Raw genomic sequence first — 21,359 nt, forward strand, 5'->3', positions numbered from 1 at the left:
AAGTGGGGGGAGATTCTATCCAGAGTTACAAAGGGTGCATGGCCCTGCCACCTTGATTTCAGACTCCTGCCTCCAAAACTTGAGACAATACATTTCTGTTGTTTAAAGCCACTTTGTGGCACTTTGTTATGGAAACCTAGGAAATGAATACCTCTGATAACAGTGAATTTTTAAACAAAATTTATTTCATGTAAGAGAATGGCCCTTTTTAAAATTTCTCCTGAATCCCTGCCAGAATTTTGTTTTCTCAGAATGATTTTCTAAGACAGATATTTTCCTACTTTTTTTTTTTTGCAATGATAAAAATACTTTTAAATAAAATTATATGAGGCTGGGTGGGAAGAGATCAACCAAAAAACTTGTACGCATCTACTAGTATGCATAACCCATGGACACAGACAATAGGATGGTAGAGGATGGGCTATAAGGGATCAATGGGAGAAAAAAGGGGACATATGTAATGCTTGATTTCAACAATAAAGATTTAAAAATAAATAAATAGATACAATTATAGTGATGTTGGCTGGTAGGGTGTGTGTTGGGGTTGGGGGGACGAGGTTTGTTTGAAGATCTTACATTACCACCCAAGGTCATACTAGTATACTGTCTTTGTTCCAATGGAGTATGAAATATAATATGTAAAAATCGGGGAATCACTGGCAAAGATAAAACGTGCAAGTTCAAGCCCAGCACACAGCACTGAGTCAATGCTGACGCTGGGTTCTGGCTGTCCGGGCCTGGTCAGAACAGAGCAACCTGCACTTTTACGTTCTGTGAACTTTGGGGTAGACAGGAAACCGCACATCCCCCGCCCCTTCCCGTTATAGTCTGACTTCACCAGCACTTGCTAGGGCTCCTGCTCTGTCTCCAGCACCCCGCATTCCAGTCCCTTTCTCTGCACAGGACACGTGCTTGAGCCAAAGGCAACGTGGATTTGGAGACTGAGCAGCCCTAAGTCTGGTGAACTTAAGGTAAAGTCAATCAAGGCTTATCTTTCTGGTGGGGATGAGGAAAGCCCCATATTTTAAACTGTGCTGCCTCTACCTTGCCAAAACGTTCTGAGGACTTAAAAAATGGATGATGGATGCCAAAAGAGCAGTGGGCTGACCTCTGGAATTTGTTTGCAGGCTTCGCAGAGGGAAGAAAGTGCTTAACGCCCGAGCAAGTACATTATCATTTTTCACTGTAACTCATGGCATTCACATGTTTCTACTCTGAATCCTTTCAGGCCAGAGGTTCATTTAGACATTCCTCCTACTCCTTAAAGTCCAGGGGCCGGGATGCCGGTCCAAGCAGCCCTTCACTGGGCTTCAGGAAGCATAAACTTTTGTGTTCCAATAACTACTTTTCACACTATAGCCTTAGTCCTTCGACAGATTAATCCCTGCATATTACCAGACAGTGAAAACAAAACAGTATATTTAAGTGACATCTGGTTAGATTTATTTTCTCTTGAAAACAGCCTTCACCACAACCCAAACCATTTCCTTATTCATGTTTAACTTTGCTTATTATTTCCAATTTAGTATAATCCCCATGAAAACTCAGCAATCAACTAGTCATTTTGAAAATATCTTCATTTATGAAGTCTAAATTTCCAAACAGGTTGAACTCTCTTTTCAAACACAGCCAGTGGCCATTTAAGAGGCTGAAACTAGAGAAACTAAAGGTTTTCTTTTCTCCTGCCACATAACGTCATTGTTTTAAAATTTCAGAGAGGGCTAGACTCAGCGAGGATAGGCAATGTCCCTTTCTTATTGAAATGCTCTACTTGTTAGCTTCCCTTTTTCCTCTTTGCTGGAACACACATGTATCCCTCCTGAGGAACACACACACACCTATGCAGAAGGAAACAATCACTCGTGTACATCCACACGTTCAGTACGCGCATCAGCTCAGCTCTTCTTTCTCTGGTGTGATAGGGATCTTTTTGTTCTGTTTATTTGTGACTCTTTTAAAAACGTGCAAAACAACCTTTTAGTTACCTTGAAATCCACTGCTACTGGTGTTTAACAGAGTGCAGAAGAGAGAAAATTAAAATAATCAATGCGTGCAGTTTGCTGCTTGGTCAATGTCATCAGCATTTAATTTACTCTTTCCCTAGAGCGGCTGCAGGTAGCGTCACTCTTTGCACGACTAGTTAGCCATAATGAAATCATCTCCACTCCCCACCCCGCTGGAAGCCGGGGTTGCTTAGCCATAGAAGGACATTTACCTGTTTATTTAATTTTTAGAACGGGAAGGAGGAAGGAAGGAAGGAAGGAAGGAAGGAAGGAAGGAAGGAAGGAAGGAAGGAAGGAAGGAAGGAAGGAAGGGAGGAAGGGAGGGAGGGAGGGAGGGAGGAAGGGAGGGAGGAAGAAAAGGAGGGAGGGAGGGAGGAAGGAAGGAAGGAAGGAAGGAAGGAAGGAAGGAAGGAAGGAAGGAAGGAAGGAAAAGGAAGGAAGGATGGAAGCAAGAGACAGAGATAAACTCTTAATTTGATTATCTTTCCTTAAACAATAATATTTAATTTTGAAAATGTCTCCCTCATTACCTTAAAGCTGGTCTTAAATCACAAAAATGGGGAGTGTAGCAGAAGATAAACGTGACCCACCTGTCCTGGCTGGTGTTGCTCAGTGGTTAGAGAGTCAATCTGCACACCCAAGGGTCAAGGGTTTTGTTCCCAGTCAAGGACACATACCAGTACATAGGTTGCAGGTTCAATCTCTCTCTCTCTTACTCCCCTCCCACTCTCTCTAAAAATCAATGGAAAAAATTATCCCCAGGTGATACTTTTTAACATCAACAACAAAAAGTGCCCCACCCACATTCCTGGGCAGGCACCACGCCCACACGTGCTCACATGACAGATTCTAGCTATAAGTGCATGGTTGAGCATCAACCTATAAACCAGGAGGTCTCGATTCAAGTACCAGTGAAGGCACATACGGGCTCAATCCCCAGTGTGTGGCATGCAAGAAGCAGCTGATCAATGATTCTCTCTCCACATTGATGTTTCTATCTCTCTCTCCCTTTCCCTTCCTCTCTAAATCAATAAAAATCCTATATAATAAAAGCCTAATATGCAAATTGACCGAACAGCAGAACAACTGGTGGAATGAATGGTAGCTATAACATGCACTGACCATCAGGGGGCAGATGCTCAGCACAGGAGCTGCCCCCAGCCCACAGGCCCCAAGCCAGCCAAGGCAGGTGCCATCAGGGGCCCCCAATCACCCTGCTGGTCGCTCCACAGATTGGCCCTGATCACTGGTCAGGCCTAGGGACCCTACCCATGCATGAATTTTGTGCATCGGGCCTCTAGTATATTAATAAAAAAAATCATTTATTTAAAAAGACATTCAGCCTTACCTGGTTGGGTGATTGGTCTAGGGCCGTGGTAGGCAAACTGCAGCTCTTTGGCCCCTTGAGTGTGGCTCTTCCATAAAATACCACAGCCTGGATGAGTCTATTTTGAACAAGTGGCGTGAGAAGAAGTTTAAGTTTAAAATATTTGGCTCTCAAAAGTAATTTCAATCGTTGTACTGTTGATATTTGGCTCTGTTGACTAATGAGTTTGCCAACCACTGGTCTAGAGTCTAACTCATGATTATGTAAGCTCTCCTAACTAAACAAAGAGTATCGCCTACATTTTTGTTGAAAAAGAATTCCTTTATCTTGTATCTCAGAGTCTACTCTACATTTGGATTGTGGTGATAATTACACAAACCTGTAAATTTACTAAAAATCAATGAATTGTACACTTAAGTAGGTGAATTTTATGGGATGTAAATTATACCTCAATAAAGCTGTGAAAAATGGAAAAGTCAGACACCAGGTAGCTCAAAAAGGATTATGTTTCTGACTTCCTGGCCCAATAAGGCAAGGCCTCTGCTACTTCATCCTATTCAAATAAGAAACATCTACCATTTCACCTGCTATAAGATAGAAACCAGGATGAATAATAACATTCTCAGTGATGGGCAGGTACACCCTGTGCATGGCACGTGCTTTATTCTATATAATTTTCACATCTAACCTGCAAAATCTGAGATGCAATTGTCTCCTGAAAATTTATAGATGCAAAAGTTGAGGTTCACACAATCCAAAAAGATGCTCAAAGTTACCTGGCTCAGCTAAGATTCTAAACTAGTAAAAGTTATACCATCTTTCATTCCTTCCCTTAGAGAAACCCCTGGGTACCCATTCTGGACATATTTGTAGCCTCTTCTGATCTAAAACGAGGACTTGTACATCAACTCACAACAAATCGGTAAACAGGAAAGAAATACAAGCACACTCATTTAATTGACAGAATTTAATCTATATTATAAAAGTGAACATATATAATAGCTCTTCCTGATTTAAGAGACAACCAAAAAGCTTCCTGCAGTTTGAATCTTTGTGAGTTATAAAAACAAAATCCATTTACCTATCTTTGACATTCTAATAAAAAGATAAGATTATGATTCTCGAGAATTATATAGATGATAAACACAGAAAAGCTGAAAGACAGGGAAAATGTAATAAATAATACACCACATTGCCAAAAGTCAGGGCAATCAGCATGTCTAACAAGAGATAAATTATGTTATATCCATAAACTCAAAAATAAGGTAGCCTTGAAAAATCATGTTTTCAAAGAATACTTAATGGCTTAGGAAAATGTTTAAGATACCATTTAGTGAGAAAAGCAGGATATAAAACTCCATAAAGAATATAATAGCAAATTTGTAATAAATAATTAGAGTACATGCATACATATACATGCAAATAAGTATGTGTATACACATTGTGTGTGTATGTCCCTGAAAGAAAACTGAACCAAAAATAATATTAGCAGAGGTTATCTCTGCCTGGTGGGATAACCCATGCATTTTATTTTCTTGCTTATTTATACTTTTCTGTGTTTTGCAAATAAACATGATTTACTTTTAAAATCAGAGAAAGCTATATATGGATACAACTACTTTAAGGAAAACATGGTTACTAGAAAATTGGACTTTATTTTTAGCTAAAACCTTGCTCTATAAATAAACTCTTACATAGGATATTGGTGGGTGTATGTGAGACATTTTGTGTAGAGAATTGAAGTCTAATGTCTGGAATGAATGTTCTTCTTTGTTCCATTTGAAACCGACATGAGAGGCCCTCCCAGGACGGCATCTCTCCTTCCCCAGCGGAACCTCACTGCCACCCCGGGATCACTCTTTTCAGAAGAAATGGGGCCTTTTGGTGTCCACTCCCTGACAGCCTTGAAAATTATTTAGCTTCTATCATGATGGATACTCTTTGCCTAAAATGATGGATGGGCAGCAACTGAAAAAGGATGACATGAAATTTGAAAAATGATATGAGTGTTGGTGGACAGACTTTTTTTTTTAGGAGAAAAGTTGACATAAGTCTGAAATATTGCATGGAGGACTGTTCTATCATTTTTCTCTCTCAGAAGAAATCAGTAGCTGTCCTTTATCCATATGCTCTTTGGGGAAGAAAACCTATACTTAAGTTAAAATGAATTCCCCCCTTCCCTCCCCCCCCCCCCCCACTTAAGAAGCACATGGGGAAGGCCTTAGGAGTGAATTCATTCATTCACCCATTCAATGATTTATTGAGCGCCTATTACATGGAGGTTATTACTTAGGGACTGGGGGTATAAAGATGAATTAGACACAGACCATGCCTCCGGGGATTCCAGACCCCAGCAAAGAGACAGACGAGCAAACAGATCATTATAATCCAATGCCATATGGAGGAGAACACCGTGTAGAGGGTGGTAGGGGATCCCCAAAGAATGGGATGAAGGTCAGTCTCGTACAGGGAAGAAGGGTGTCAGAGCATCCTTCCCTGAAGACGTCCGAAATGAGCCCTTTTCATTTCTGTTATGTTCTTATTGCCTTGGCTACATCATGATGATATGCCCAGGACTCATCCACTTTCCGGCTTAGAGGCAAACCTTTTCCTGGGAACCAGGTTATTTCCTCAACCATTGCAGACCACCTCTCGGCTGTGCGCTGGCATGTGTCCTGAGAATTCCAGTTCCTTCAATAGATTAACTTTCAAACATTTCATCAACCTCGACAGAGCGAGGATTTGCCACAAGGGTGAGCTAGCTTCTCTCCTCTTTCCCTTCACCCGTCCCCAGCAACTCCATAACACACACCGAAGTCATCAAGGTATTTCTTTTCCTAGTTGGGAGGTAGAGGTGTGCACTCCTGTTGACTGAGGTATTTGTTAGGGTTTTTGCAAGAACACACAGGGAAGTGAGATTGGGCCTGCCTCACACCCAGGCCCCAAGGACACCCAGTGGCATCGGATAGGCTCTGGGAGCTGTGCCCTCTAAAGCTGGCATCCTTCAAGCTGTACTCTGTGCTTGTGGCACTGGGATGCCTCCGCTACTCTCAGCCTCTCCAAACCAACTCTACACTTTCCACCCTTCTGGTCATCAATTCTGGGCCTCCCCGGCCTCATGACACCTACTCACTCACTTCTCTCTGTACTGACTTAGTAGCCTTATTCAAGTTCAATAAGAGTGAGTGAGTCTTTGGGTCTCACTATAACACTTCATGGAGGACTAATGAGGAAATGCATACAAAGCGCTTTGAAAATATCTAGTGCATAATAATAAATGCTCAGAAGATATCAATGATTGCTATTGTCCTTATTACCACTTAAGAACAAAGGATTCATTCCTGACTTCTTTTCATGGTCACACATGTGCAACCTTCATCTTGAGATGACTCGGGAGAGTTTTTAAATCCCCTTGGTGATTCTCAGCCCAAGCAGAGAGGGTCCCCCAAGGGTGGTATTTACCACCTGGGTGAGGGAGGAGGGTGGCTTCTTTTTGTCACTGTGACTAGGAGGGATCTATTGACATGTAATGCCAGGAGTCCGGAGATGCTAACGTCACACCACACACAGAACAGCCCACACAGTAAACACTGGCCTGCTCCGTGGGCCAACTGTGGTCCCCACCATGAGAAAGAAACCCTGAGCTGATTGTCCCTGAAAACCCATCTGAAATCCTCCATGTGCTCTGCAGCTGCCAGCCTTCCAAAAGGTGTCACATCGAACGTTAGCTGTTGAGTGTAGCAGGCTTTTCCGCGTGGCACTCTAGTTATCAGGAATGCCAGGGTATAAAGAAATTTGCACAGAGAGGAAGGGGATTAGAAGTGTGTACAATTAAGAGCAGCCTCCCATTTTTATAGGGCCCTGATTTGATTTCTCCCTTGTAGTACGGCAGGCACTATAAATTAGGTTGCAATGTGTCTGGCCCTAGTTTGGAGGCACTCCTATTTTCCTAATCTGTTCTCAGCTTGGTGTTGTACCATTTAGAAATAAAAGCAACAGGATTTATGTTATCGCATTTTGCAAAGACAAAAAAAAAAAAAAAATAGTTCCCAGCATGTAGAAGCAAAGGGATGCCAAATTTCAGTCTCCAACAAAATTTTGTTCCTTGCTAAAATTCACTGAAAATGGCCATCTATATTAGAAACTATAATTTACACTTCACTATGGATGTGACAGAAAAACCTAGAAAGATTTTTGGAAAAGACAGCAGATCAGGAGGAAAAGAAAAAAAACAAAAAAATACACTGATTCTATTTCTTCCCCTGGTTCCTATTTTTCTTCTTTTCTTCCTTAATTGAAATGCTCAAATGTTTCTTCTACTGAATTAAAGATATCATAGAAACTGCTGTACTAATTTGTCTTATGACCCATTCCCCACTTTTTATGCGCCTTCCATCCCCAGTGCAGCACAATTCTCAATCCTACGAACCAGTTTTGTGAGGGCTGCTAGAATCCAGCCAACCCCAGTGTGTGGCATTAACATCCACGTTAAGCCAACAATGTGAATGCTGCTGCTATAACAGATTGAACAGAAACAGGAGATAAATGCCTGTGCTTCCAGCCCTTGCAATCCAGTTTAGGAATGATGACCCACCGCAGGGCTGTATACATCCACCTGTCAGGTATCTTTCATGCTGTTGGGCCAGACCCTGTGCCAAATGCTAGGAATGCTTCCGTGGGCCTGATGGGCATGTGGTCCTGTCCTCAAGGAGTTTGCCATCCAGACGAAGAAACAGATCATCAAGTAAAGAAATCACTAAACAGTATGATCAGAACTATGAAGGGAGCAGCAGGTAATTGAAGTAAGGTGGTAGATGAATTCGTTCGATAAGGGGACAGTGTAAGCAGGTTTACTGTATAAAGACAAGGGCAGGTCAGAGTTAGGGGGGAAGAATTCTAGGCAGAGAGGGAAGGTTCCAAGTTAGAAAAGAATTCTCCTGGTTCAGAGGAAGGCCAGTGTGGCAGGGACAAGGTCATGAGACAAGGCCATGAGGGAGGCTGGAGTCAGATGGCGTGCCAAAGGAAGTGGCCAGTGGGGCTAACAGCATGTGTCTATGAATTTCTGCTCCCACAGAGAACACGGAGGAGGGGGAGTTGGGAAGGTCTGCAGAAACTGCCCTCCACCAGGTAGCAGACAGATGGTAGTGGCGTGCCCTACCTGACTTCTGGAAGGTGAAACAGAGAAGCACAGACAGGTGTGAGGTGCTCTGTCCAGCAGCAAGGACAGAGGAGGAAAGAGGAGGAATCCAAGAGAACTCGCGCTTCCGGCTCCAGAAGCTCTGGCAAAGGGGAGACAGTGCACAAGTGAGCTGGGTACATTGGGAAGGAAATGGTGTTGCAAATATTTGGGGACTCGACGTTGTGGTGAGAAAAGGCATGTGGTGCATCTGGGTTTCATCACCGTGTGTTGGGGGGCTGGTGTGGCGGAGGGAGGGGAGCAGAGGTCTAAAGGTAACAAGGACGTTAAAGCCTGGAAACTGTCCACCGAATGCTAACCCCCACATTTCAATGAGCTCTGCCCCCTCGGCCCCAGGGTAAGTCGCAGCACCTCCGTGCAGAACGGTTAACAGCGTGGGCTCTGGAGTAAGAGTGGGGAAGTCCTGTCACTGGCTGCGCTGCACCTCTCCGTGCCTCAGTTTCCCCATCTTCACAACAGGGCTGATAACTGCCCCTGCCACACAGAGAAGTTGCGCGGACGATAGGTGACCATCTATAAAATGAGCTTCACCCCGTGACTGGGGCACAGAAAGAGTCCAGCAGAACTTAGTGGGTGTCCTTATTAGTTTTTATCATTTTTACAAATGCTGCGCCTTTCAAATGGCCAAATCTGTTTTTCTGCAGTTGGTACCTGTCAGGGCTTATTCTGAAGAACCTTGAGTATCAGGGACTCACTAATGTTTTATGATATTTTACCTCACTTTATGGTAGTCATTTATGACAAGACCAGCATGACATAAACTGCCATAAAGCAAAGCAGAGCAATCACACCAATGACCATAAATCAAGGGGTGCAACCGAAAAGGGCCATAAAGGGAAGGCAATGGAGGGAAACAAGAGTGAGGGAGAGTGCAAAGCTGGGAGCTGGCAGCACGAACTTCAAGAGCTTGGAATTTCAATTGAGAACAAGCTGGGGAGAAAAATATGAGATGGATGTCTTCAGGGGTTGTTTAAAATTTCACATACACATTTCTGGACAAATATGGTGCACTTTCATGGTTTCAAAGAGAAAGACATTATTTCATGTCCTACTCTGTTATGCATTTTTTATTGGAAATGCTATTTCTAATCCTATCCGTGTGTTTCGAATCCATGTTGGACGTCAGAGGTTTTTAGAATTCACAAGATGAGGCAATATTTTTGATGCTCGGGAACTATTGATGTCCCAGATTCTTTGGGAACCCCACTGGCTGAAAGGGATTTCGTAATAAGTATAACTTTTTTCTTTTCTTTCTTTATTTTTTTGCATTTCTTTTATATTGAGGTGTGTTTTTTTTCCTCTGGAACTTACTGTAATGAACAGAGACTCTGAGATTATGCAGATTCAATGTGCTTAGAATAATTCTGCTCAGGTATGGATGGATGGACAGGAAAGATGCATCAATAGATCAAGCAACAACATTTTCAAGACCCTTGCTGAGTAGGCTTCGCTCAACCTTTAAACAAAATCAAACTAGGATGATTGATCTGGACTCATTTCTGGTTATAACTTTCCTAGTTGTTTTAAGATAATGCAGGCAAGGCATAGAACCTAGATGGGAAGAAGACACACACATACAACACTGTACTTTCCATCTTTGTCATAGAGAAAATATTGATGTCCAGATACTCTCCCATCCCACGCAGAGGATGTTCAAGTTATTTAAAAGTCAAATGTGTCCAAGATTTGCCAAGCTAAAAGAATACTTTGGTTTAAATGCCCTAAAAGTGAACCACTTTTTATAACATAATAACTCACCTTCTGAAGAAGTATGGTTTATTCAAGCTAGAACACATGTATTGGGGGTTTCCAGGAAGCAGAGCCCATATGCTTTCCTTTCCAAAGTACATTTACCCTCCAGAGTGTGACTGTCCCATGTGGATGAAACACACAAATGCCAGTGACTCCCAGAACCGCTGTGTCAGTGTGCAGGCTGGCACACGAGACAAGGAATTGTATCCAAAAGTATGTGTTACACAGCAGTGATTCTGTGCCCCCTCACAGGTGTCTCAGAAACCTGGTTCAATCCTAGGCCACTCTGCCCTCAGCGTCTCACCTCTGTATTTTTAGGTGCCTCTCTTACATTCTTGATTCTCACATAAAAACTTCGCAATATTGTGTGTCTTGGTTTTTATTTCCTTATTTTCTTTAGTTTAGGCATATCTCTTTGATACTTAATTAGCCAATATGGTCTCCCTTCAATTTGGTTAGAAATTTCACCTCTTGGCCCTGTGTAAAAGTATATCTTAAAGAAGTATTTGGACAACTATGCAAAATTGATTTATAATGATTAAAAAAATGGAAACTCCTTAAATGTCCACTAAAAAGAGAAATTTAATAAAGGTACATCCATGCACTGGAACACTACACTGAAGTTTAAAAGGGTATGAAAAACTGGCATGTATTGCTATTTGTATAGAAAAGTATATGCTCAAACATACACAACTAAGCACCCTGCAGTACACACACCAAACTGTTAACAGTGTTATCTCTGGAGGGTGGGCATTTCTAAGGACATTTTCATTTTCCAACATTTATACTTCTTTCCTGGGTTAACTTACCTAATGGCATATGGTATGTGGGTATGGATGCTTTTTAAGATACTTTTTAGTCTGTGAACTATGTTGCATAAGTTTCATTTTTATTTGCATACACGACATGGACATAGAGTATTAATGGCAGTTGTCTCTGAGGAGTAAGGATATTAGAGATTTTCATTTTCATAATTTCCAACAACCAACAGATATTAATTTTGTAATATGGGGGATTTAATTTTTTAGAAACTTTCTTACAATAAAATAAAATATCTGGAAGAAAGAAATAAAAGGGAGGAAGGAAGGAAGGAAGGAAGGAAGGAAGGAAGGAAGGAAGGAAGGAAGGAAGGGAGGGAGGGAGGGAGGGAGGGAGGGAGGGAGGGAGGGAGGGAGGGAGGGAGGGAGGGAGGGAGGGAGGGAGGGAGGAATAGAGGGGAGGACCAGGTCTCCTACTTAAGTCTCTCCCTTCATGGAGCCCAGGGAGCCCAGAGGCTTAGCATGTCTCTTGCCCACAACATATGCCACAAGCTAAACTACCGTGACTGCGAAAGTGAGCGTGAGCCTGTACAATTCACTGAGAGATGCAGATGCACAGTCACCCTTCCCTGCGAACATCCTGGGCCCTGATCTCCAGGGAGGGTGGAGGCGGAGGCTGGCTGTCTGTTAGGTGCCCTCTGCCCAGAGGGAGTGCACTGCAGCAAGAACCACCGGCCAGCCCACTGGGGCAGACACACATAAAACAGAAGCCCAGAGAAAACACGATGACCCAGAGAGGGTAAAACATGGCTTCCTATCTAACAGGATAGCAGTTTCTGGCCCCAAACAGCATGAGGACTTGCCATTTCTAATGCTGGGGTCCTCTCACTGCGTAGGCTTTGGAGTTTCTCTTCTAGAAATTCCTACACAATGCCAGTTCCACAGCATCTGGTCCCTCTTGTCATCCCTGTGCCCCCAATTCCGAGAGCGGTGCCTGGGATATTGCAAGTCCTCAATGTGTATTTACTAATATTGAATGAACTAATGAACCAAAGGACTTAATGAAGCTCCAAAGTAGGCTAAGAGAGAGTAGTTTCATTTTTTTTTTTTAATCCATCGAATGATGGGATGTAAAATGGCTGAGACCTCTCACACTGGGGGATGTGTGATCGGGATACAAACATTCTTGAAAATTCTTCGTGCTCAGCATTGCCTGTGCCTAAATGAAATGTGGCATACACATTCGAGTGGCCGGGGATGGGACATTTGAATGGCTTTGTTCTGCCCAGAAAGTCAGAGAGAACCCTTGCATAGAGTGTGTGGCATACAAACACATAAGCATCCAGAAGCCCAGATATATGCAACACAAATGAGAGCTACTCATTTTGGGATGAAGTCAGCTATATTACCCAGGAAGCAGAGCCACAAATGATTTCTTGAAAATGGAATGTGCTCCAGGAATACAGCAATTTAACCCAGTCCAACAGATGAAACATCATCTATCTTTTTTTAAAAATATGATTTATCTTTCTCTATCCCAGTAGGTATGTTTGAGAGTATCCAATTCTATGTTGAACAACCATAATTGAGAGGAAACATAACGATATGAGTCTGGGGCAGAACTCTATCGGTGGCCTTGACAGGTGAAAAAGACAAACATGAAATATCAATGGATGCCTGCATTATTATAGAGACTGTTTTACATCTGTTTTGCATAATGCTCTTTCGTCCTTTCTTCCTGTTCATGAAGAGTTTTTTTTTTTCTTTTTCTTTTTGGTTTTCAAACTAAATTCTAGAGAAGAAAGGGCAAATGTGGGAGGGGGGGCCATGAATACTTATATTCTGTATTGTTTCTTGGCTCAATTAGTAAAAATTATTTTCTGAGGTAAAAGTTATTATGATGATGCATTGCAGCTACATTACTTGAGAAAATAAAATAAATTAACAGAAGGATGGCAGACAAGGAGACACTGATATCTGGATTTTTTATGCAGCCTTTGCATTCTCATTATTGCATTGTTTTTCTGTATTACTTTTGATTTATAACATGATTGGAGAACCATAGAAATGTTAATGGCAACAGTACAGTTTTGAGGATGGCAAAAATGTTTACTAATTATTGTCTTTAAATTTGGTTAATTATGGAAGCACTTCTCCTCTGGGGGAGGTCAGGGTGAAACGTACTGTCCAGTTAGAAAGGCAACTTTCAGAATTTTGTTGTATTTCCCTTTTGGTTGACCTTTTAAAGGAAGGCACAGATTGTAAATTAAAATTCTTGGCACCAAGCTTAATAGCAAACCTTAAGGTGAGTCACTGTCTTTTGTTTTATATTTAGACTAGAGGCCCAGCGCACGATTAACTCGTGCGGGTAGGGTCCCTAGGCCTAGCCTCCTGCGATCAGGGCCATCTTCTGCCTGTTCGCCAGTCCCCAGGCCCAATACTGCCTCCACCGCCGCCACTGAGCTGCCAGGCTGTTGGGATCACGAGCTCATCCCCAGCCGCTGCCGCTGCTGCTGGGGCTTGAGGGGCTGACGAAGGGGAGCACGGCAGGGGATCCGGGTGCACACCCGTGCACCAGGCCAAAAGCCTCCGGCAGAGGCTTTTGGCCTGGAGCCGGCCCGGACAACCGGCTCCCCGCCTCCGATGGCAGTGGAGCCGGGTGTCCGGGGTGTCCGAGGCAGCCCCCCTCAGCGGCCACCAATACGGCTGTTGAGAGGCACGGGAGTCCCACCCCCACCCCCCCGCCTCTCAATGGCCGGATATGCCACCCCGAGTCCCGCCCCCCAGCCTCCCACCGCCCAATCGTGGGCGTAGCGGAGTGATGGTTATTTGCATATTACCTTTTTATTAGGTAGGACTAGAGGCCCGGTGCATGAAATTCGTGTACTGGGGGGTGCGGGGGAACTCTTTCAGCCCAGCCTGCACCCTCTTGCAGTCTGGGACCCCTTGGAAGCTGACAGTTGGACATCCCTCTCATAGTCCAGGACCCTTCACTCCTTACCGCCCACCTGCTTGCTGCTTCTTACTGCTCAGCTCACTGCCGAGGAGGCGGGAGAGGCTCCCACCACTGCCACTGTGCTCGCCAGCTGTGAACCCAGCTTCTGGTTGAGCAGTGCTCCCCCTGTGGGATCGCACTGACCACCAGGGGGCAGCTCCTGCATTGAGCATCTGCCCACTGGTGGTCAGTGTGCATCAAAGCTACCAGTCATTCTGGTTGTTCTGCCATTATGGTAGCTTAGGCTTTTATTATATAGATAGAGGCCTGGTGCACAAAATTTGTGCATGGGGGTGTGTGTCCCTCAGCCCAGCCTGCACCCTCTCCAATCTGGGACCCCTCGAGGGATGTCCAGCTGCCCGTTTAGGTCCGGTAGGAAGGGGAGCCTAAACGGGAAGCCAGATATCCCTCTCACAATCCAGGACTGCTGGCTCCCAACTGCTCACCTGCCTTCCTTCCTGATTGACCCTAACCACTTCTGCCTGCCAGCCTGATCACCCCCTAACCACTCCCCTGACAGCCTGATTGATGCCTAACTGCTCCCCTGACAGCCTGATTGCCCCTAACTGCCCTCCCCTGAAGGCCTGGTCACCTCTAACTGTCCTCCCCTGCAGGCTTGATCACCCCCAACTGCCATCCCTTGCAGGCCTGGTCCCTCCCAACTGCCCTCCCCTGCTGGCCATCTTGTGGCGGCCATCTTGTGTCCACATGGAGGCAGCCATCTTTGACCACATGGGGGCAGCCATCTTGTGTGTTGCAGTGATGGTCAATTTGCATATTACTCCTTTATTACATAGGATAAGAAATTGTTGCTCATGTTTACATGTGGGTTGTTGTTTTTCATTGTGTGCTGCTTGTTATCTTAAGGGAGAGACTGAGAATGTTGCAACAATTATTAGTAAGGCTGGTGATGAGGTTACTGAACCATTTGGAGTTGACTTTCCTTTTGTGATGCATAATTACAGGGGTTTATTTACAATCTTTTTTTTTTTTTTTTGCTTTTTTATGATTCACATTTTTATTCTTCTCCCCTGTGAAGGGTGTGACTTCTCCATTCTTAGTATGAATTATTATTTGGAGTGCTCCATTATTCCCTGGAATGCTGGAATTAAAGAAAAATTTTCAAAACTAAATAAATAAAGAGCTAACCTCACACCAGTAATGTTCTTAAGATCCGGATAAAGCCTGCCGACAATGGAAGGCACAGAGCCATTATTCAACGCTCACGTTTCCCACTTGTATGGCAATCCTGGGCATATTATGTTGTAAAACATCTTATTCCCCTTCTAACTTCTTAAATTGCTCCAGATGCTTCTTAACCATAAAAAATGTAATGATAATTTTTTTTAAAGCTGCATCATCTGTTTTCATATCTGACTTCCCTGAGATATGCCAGTTAGTTTGGGAAGTTTGGATCGGAAGCAAGATTATGTATATGGTTCATTTGCACATAAACAGAGATGAAGAAGCAGAGTGAACATCACGGTGCAGAGGCTGACTAACCCCTCACTTTAGCAGAGAACTGTTTAAATGCTCTGTGACATAATCTCCTCATCCACAGCATGGCAATGCTAATAGTGCCTACCTGATGGGTTTGCAAGGATTCAATTTGTTCATCCATATAAAATATTTAGAATCCAATACCTGGCACACAAGTGCTTAATGAATGTAAACTACTATTTCCTGAAGTCTGCTCCTCCTCCTTTTGGTAGATGTAGGTGGTTTGGTCTGATTCATAGAGAAATTTTTCTTTTCATGTTTAATGTGTATCAATTAGAATGCCCCTGGCCATAAATGGAGATTATTTTTGAACAGCAAGTTTCAACCAATAAAAATTTTAAAGTAAAAATTGCCTTAAAACAGAAGTGAACAAACTATAGCCCATAAGTCAAATCTGTGCTGTTGTCTGTTTTTGGATGTTTTGCAAATCAAGAATGGCTTTACAGATGATTATTCGTAAACAATTTGGTAATAGAGAACACTTTTAAAAATCCCGTTCTCACTCGTATATCTCTACTATAAAAATTATACTCCATTAATTTGGAGTTATATTTTAAATTTCATGAATAATAATTGGTGGAAATTTGTTTTGCCTATTTTTATATAATGACCTATACATTACCTTTGATTGTTGCCTCTGGGCCTGTAAAGTATTAAGTTTTTACTACCTGGCAGTTTACTAGTCTCTCATACAGTAAGCCGCCCAGGGCTGAGCAACTCTCAGTTGGTTGAGAGAGTAGTTCTGTGATTCATCAACACCGAGACTCCCTCCATGTGTCCTTTCTGCCGCCCTTAATGTGTGAGCCTCACCTGTGGACTGGCTTCTGTAGGGTCACAAGATGACTTTCTGCAGCTTCGGATGCAGAAATAGTCTCCTTCTGCTGTGTCCTTAAGAGACATTCTCTCTTAAGAATAAGAAAGCCTTTGCCAGAAATCCCCCAGCAGAACTTCCTACCTCTCATTGGTCAGAACTGGTCATATGACTACCCTGAACCAATCACTACAGAGAGAAATAGATTTTGATAACTGGCTTAAACTAATTAGGTTCTACCTTCTTGAACTGGGAATGTGGTCAACTTTTCTGGAAGCACATTAGTGCATGGAGAGAAGGTGGATGGGCCACCCAAATACATTGGGATTCTGTTAGAAAAAGGGAAGGAGGGTATGGATGTTGGAAAAGCAATTTATAGCATGTTTATTTCTTTAAATATGTATTAGAAAAAACTAAAATTAGCACATTGAAGCATGCTTTCATAATTCTTATTACTTAGGATAAGGCTAAATTCTTGGTCTATTTAAATAAAAATACTAATTAAACAAGAGCATAGTAAGAAAATGTCATGGAAACAAATAGGAAAGTGGTTAAATCACAAAATATCTAAGACTTAGAAGATTCTGTCTGTTGGCCAATGTTTATGTTATGCCTTTTGCTTAGAAACTCCTATTGATTCTTCAAAGCCCAAATCTTATGTGAGCCCCTCCCTGGAGTCTTCCCTGATCTCCTCCTTTTTATGCTCCTGTAGGCTCTGTTTCTCCGAGGGCACTGTCTTTCCTTCTGTCTCTTACAACAAAGACCAGGTTGTGTTATTTTCATATCCACTCCTGAATGAGAACACCCTGCTTATCACTCAGCCATTCATCAAACACTTGTTGAGCATCACTTACGCAGCTAACAGGGAATGTTTCATGTTCATTTCTAGCCCTGGCACTAAAGCATGACATACGCAAGGTGCTCATAACATACTTATTGTTCACATGAAGGAAGAATTGATCAGCCAAATAATCTCATGAATTGACAGTAACTATCTGTGCAAGTTTAGCAAAGGGGAACACACATTTTGAATACTCAGCACTTTAGCAAGTTCTTATTTAATCAAAAGGAAACCAACCAATCTCAGCAAATTTCTGAAGCTGGCATCACTTTTAGAAACAGGCTAAGACAAATGTCTTCAGAGAGGACTGGACCAACACATGGGTATTTGGCGGTAAGGCCTTTGGCCCTCGCCATTACCTCTTTATTCTTTTACTTCACCTTAAGAGCATCTGTTCCTTTTTTCCTTGTAAGGGAATCCAAGGCAAACTGAAAACTGACTCCTCGCCATTTAAAATAATTTTATTTCTAAATTATGGGACTAAAATTTTAAAAATTAAAATTTGAGCACTTTACTACCTTACTTGGAAGTCTTTGATGACATCTTATTTCTGCCGGGATAATGGCCGAAACCTTCAGGATGGCTTTCACAGACCTGGGAATTCCACCCAAAACCTGCTTCCTTTCACACTCTTCCCTCTCCCCCTTTCCCTCCTTGCTACAGCCTCGCTGGTTTGCTCTGGCATTTTATACATGAAGCTGCTCTCACCACAGGACCTTTGCTCATGCTTTCCCTCTGCTCGGAATACTCTCCAACTTTTGTTTTTCCTTAACGTCTCAGGTTAAATATTGCTTTTCCAGAGAAGCCTTCCTGGTCTATCCAAGCTAGACAAGGCTCAAATATCACATGTTCTCACGATGCCTGTATTTTTTCTTCAAAACAATTATCTAACTTTTAATTAAAGGCATCATTTTTGTAATTATGTGTTTCATTTCTGTTTTCCCTATAAAACAGTAAGGAAAGTGAGCATTATGAATTGCTATATCTGCAGTGTTTAGAATAGGGTCCAGCACATAGTAGGTCCTCAACAAAAGATGGATTGAATAAACAGGTAACTGAGCCTGTCCACAGAGCAGTAATGTCACTGCCTGGGCCAATCCGTATTTCTCTAGGACCTCACAGATTCCAAAGTCACTTTCTCATGACAACCAATACACATTTCTTCACTCACTCAACAAATATGTATTGAGTACCCACTATGTGCCAGGATTCCTATCGCCAGGGGAGATGGAGCCTCATGGAGCTCACATGCTAATGGGAGACCAAAAATGAACAAATAAGCAAATAAGCAAACAATCACATAACCAACTATCAGATAACAACACAAACTATGAAGAAAGCACCAGAATGTTCTTTGAAAATATGTCTCCATGGTGGTGGAGGTGTGCGTCCTTTTCCAAAAAATTGACTTTCTGGGCTATGAAAAACAACAGCCACCCAGGATGGGATCTTCACCTACCTGAGGAGCCTTCACAGCAGCCAGCCAGTCTGATTACGTGAGACCCTCTTTCCTAGGTGGGAAACAGACAACAGATAATCTACTTCGGGGTTAATTTAACTTTTTAAATTACAAAGTCATCTGGAGCCCCATCTACCACTGGGCACTAACTCTTGGCGCTGCCAGGCTAAGCATTGTCCTAGCGCCGTGGTCGGCAAACTGCGGCTCGCGAGCCACATGCGGCTCTTTGGCCCCTTGAGTGTGGCTCTTCCATAAAACACCACGGCCTGGGCGAGTCTATTTGGAAGAAGTGGTGTTAGAAGAAGTTTAAGTTTAAAAAATTTGGCTCTCAAAAGAAATTTCAGCCGTTGTACTGTTGATATTTGGCTCTGTTGACTAATGAGTTTGCCGACCACTGGCCTAGCACAGTGGTGTTCCACTCCTTACACACGCTCCTAAATGATGGCTGCCTCGGGGTTTACATCAAGCCCATATAATCATATAGTGAAGCTTGGCTTTTTTACTTCCATGATTCTAAAGTACCATTCATCATTTTTCTAACATGGCCGGTGTGTTACATGCTTAATAAAACACTGGAACTCAGGAAGAAGGCCCAGCGAGATGCGGGCAAACCCTGAGAAATGGTGTCACTTTTGGTACCGGTGAATATTTCAGTCTGCGGAAGGGCAAGTCTAGCTGGAAAAGCACAAGACCACCCTTTTTCCCCCCTTTTCTGCCTTCTCCTCCCTTTCTGTGTTTGAGAACTTAGACCCTGGTCAAGTGCTAATTTTTTACCAAGAAAGAAAGCGTGTGTAGAGGGAGGGCCGAGGAGGAGTAAATAAAAGCATTCATTCAACGCCTCCCGGTTTTGTCTCCAGTGATTGCTGGCCCTGTGGGTAATAGCCTGTCTGTGGTTTTGACCCAATTCTCAGTCCCTTCTTATGGGGCTCCACCAATTCATCTAATGGTTCATTAATTGCAGATATCTGAAATCATTAGAACCTGATTGAGCACAGAGGCATCAAACCTTCCAGAGCTGTAACTGCTTAACCAGCAAATGGGCTCATTGCAAAGGAATGTCGATGTTTATAGTGGATGTAACCCGAACTCGGGTGTTCATTGACACATTGTTCCATTTGTATACAACGGGGCTGGCATCTATCTGTTCAAGAGAGCATGATTTATCCAGTGCTATATCCTGACCTGACAGGCCAGAGATTAGAGCTTACCCCAGATGAAAGGCGAGGCTGTGTGTATTCCTAAAACAAATATTTAGTATCTGACAAGCTCTGGTTAATATTAATTTGTGATAGAAAGCAGTCAATTTAAGCTCCGTTGCTGCCAAAATCTATTTGGGTTTTGTAAATCATTTTCCAGGATGACCGTGCAGAGAGTCAGACAGAAGGAGACTTCCCTGACAGGAGAGCTCTGCCGGTCTGGACAGAGCTTTCAGAGCACATGCAGCCAAGAGTGATAAACGGGCAGCCCGCAGGCACGAAATCCTCCAGTAGATATGTTTTCTTTGACTAGCGCAGTGTTTTAAAATAATCGTTTTTAATTATTTGCCAAGTCTGAGTTTCTGACTTTTCTTGCCGATCTGGCAACCCTGGGCCCAGGTTCCCGCAAGGCGACAGCCAGCTGGAGCGGAATAGAAGCTGCCCCTGTGGAAGGGGCACGTGAATGCCATTTGGCCAGAGTCATCCCCCTCCCCTTATTATTTATACTTTCCCACCTACACCTGCCCACTGTTCGTCTGACAGGTAAGGAAACTGACAGGTAAGGAACAAGGATTGTCCAAGGACACGTGTTTGGTTAGTATCGGAGCTGGGGCAAGAACCCAAATCTGCTTCTACTTTTCCATTTAATCCCTGCCATTCCCCACTGATATGCTCATGGTTTGGGGAAGGAAAGTTTTAACCTGGTTTTCCAGGGCCCTAGAGTATGCCTGGGTCATTAGCGTTATTACCAATCACTCTCCATTCGATCACACGTGTGTTGTCGCTTCTGCAGATCTGAATAAGCGTCGCTTTGCAAAACCACAGAAAGCCATTAAGACCCTCCTGTCTCTATGCACATCTAACGTGGGTGGGCAGCGACTTGCTGCGTTAAGAGATGGTGGTCCTTCCCTGACTTTGTTCCAGTTCTGTACCTGCCATGTTCCAAACTGTGTGTGTACACTTTTCTTCTTCACATGCACAGCAATCCTCAAAGGTAAGTTCATTGTTCTCACTTCACAGATGAAGCGTTTTAGGTTCCGGGGACAGACCTGGAATTTGAACACAAATCTATGGGGTTCAAGCGCCAGTCTTGTTACCACATCCCACACTGGCTGGCTGCTGCTGAGGTAAGCGTGTGCCCCACGAAAACAAGGTTCCTATGTCACGTGTAGCTTATAAAGAAGGCAAAGCAATGTAGGAGAGACGTGCAGTCGAGAATGGGTTAAATGTTCCGTTAGCATTGGTTTAAAAAATGAATTCTTTTGCATTATTAAAATGTGTGTTGGAAGCATATTTCTTGGTGTGCAACAAAAACATTTAGGCTCCCTGTCATTTCGGTGAATTCTGTTTGCATGCTCTCTTCACGGAATACTGATGTTAATTTTTGGTTAAGTTTAATCTTACGGAGTATAAAGCAATTTGATAGAATAAGTAACCTTTCATTAAAGTTCAATGCTGTACTTAAGGAAAATGGGACCGTGTGCATTAATTGATAGTTGACAGCTATTATTTCCATGAAA

Source organism: Cnephaeus nilssonii, assembly GCF_951640355.1.
Source record: "Cnephaeus nilssonii genome assembly, chromosome: 11".
In the NCBI taxonomy this organism is placed as follows: Eukaryota; Metazoa; Chordata; class Mammalia; order Chiroptera; family Vespertilionidae; genus Cnephaeus; species Cnephaeus nilssonii.